Below are 1,532 nucleotides of genomic sequence, written 5' to 3'. Positions count from 1 at the left end.
GATTAGTGACATTGTGAATTTTTTCATATGTTTATTGGCCATTAGCTTGTCTTCTTTTGAAAACTTCTGTTCATATCTGTTGCCCAGTTTTAACAGGTTGTTTAATTTTTTTCCCTGCTGATCTACTCGATTTCTTTGTAGATTCTGGTTATTAGCCCTTTGACAGATATACAGCAAGAATTATATTCTCCCATTCTCTAGGTTGTCTATTTGCTCTATTGAGTGTTTCCTTGACTGTGCAGAAATGTTTTAGTTTAATTGGGTTCCGTTTCTTTATTTTTACCATTGCTGTGATTGCCTGGGGGTTCTTCTTCATAAATTCTTTGCCTAGGCCAATGTCTACAAGAGGTTTTCCAACATTTGCTAGTAGAATTATTATGGTTTCATGTCTTAGATTTAACTCTGTTATCCATCTTAAATTAACTTTAGTGAGTGGTGACAGATGTGGATCCTGCTTCAATCTTCTGTATGTGGCTATCCAACTTTCCCAGCACCATTTATGGAATAGGGATTCTTTCCACCAGTGTATGTTGCTGTCTACTTTGTCCAAGATTAGATGGCAATTTATATCTGGGTTCTCTGTTCTGTTCCGCTGGGCCATGGCTCTATTTTGAGCCAGTACCATGCTGTTTTGGTAACTGTAGCCTTAGAGTACAGCTTAAAGTCTGGCAAAGTGATGCCTCCAGACTGGATCCTTTTGCTTAAGGTTTTCCTGGCTATTTGGGCTCTTTTCTGGTTCCAAACAAAACATAAAATTATTTTTTTGTAGTCTGCCAAAAATGACATTCATATTTGGATGGGAATTGCATTGAATTTGTAAATTGCATTGTATAGTTTGGACATTATAACATGTTGATTCTGCCAATTAATGAGCATGATATATTTTTCATTATTTATATCATCTGCAATTTATTTCCTCGGTGATTCATATTGCCCTTTATAGAGATCTTTTGTCTCCTTGGTTAAATATATGCCTAGGTATTTTATTTTCTTTCTAGCTGGTGAAGGGTATTGCATGTTTGATTTGCTCCTCAGCTTGACTGCTGTTGGTGTATAAGGATGCTACCGATTTGAGTACATTGATTTCGTAGCCTGAGACTTTGCTCAAAATAATAAAGAGGATGAATGTAACAAAGTGTTGGTTTTCTGAAAAGATAAACACAATTGATAGACCTCTTGCTATATTAACCAGAAATGCAAAAGGGGCCCAAATGAGCTCAATCAGAAATGGAAAGAGATATTAAAACTGATACCACAGGAAAAAAATATCATCTGTGTATACTGTGAAAACTTCTATGCACATAAGCTCAAAAATATTGAGGAAATGGACAAATTCCTGGAAACGCAAAACCTCTCAAGGCTCACTAGGAAGAACTAGAACTCCTGAACAGACCAATTGTGAGCAACAAAATTGAAGCAGCAATAAAAACCTTCCAAGAAAAAAGTCCCAGACCAGGTGACTTCAGAGCTGTATTTTTCGGATCTACAAAGAAGAATTGGTACCCATACTGCAGAAATTATATCACAACACT

Source organism: Propithecus coquereli, unplaced genomic scaffold (genome assembly GCF_000956105.1).
Source record: "Propithecus coquereli isolate 6110/MARCELLA unplaced genomic scaffold, Pcoq_1.0 Scaffold831, whole genome shotgun sequence".
NCBI lineage: Eukaryota > Metazoa > Chordata > Mammalia > Primates > Indriidae > Propithecus > Propithecus coquereli.
The sequence above is the reverse complement of the archived record's forward strand: the minus strand, read 5'-3'. Positions refer to the sequence as shown.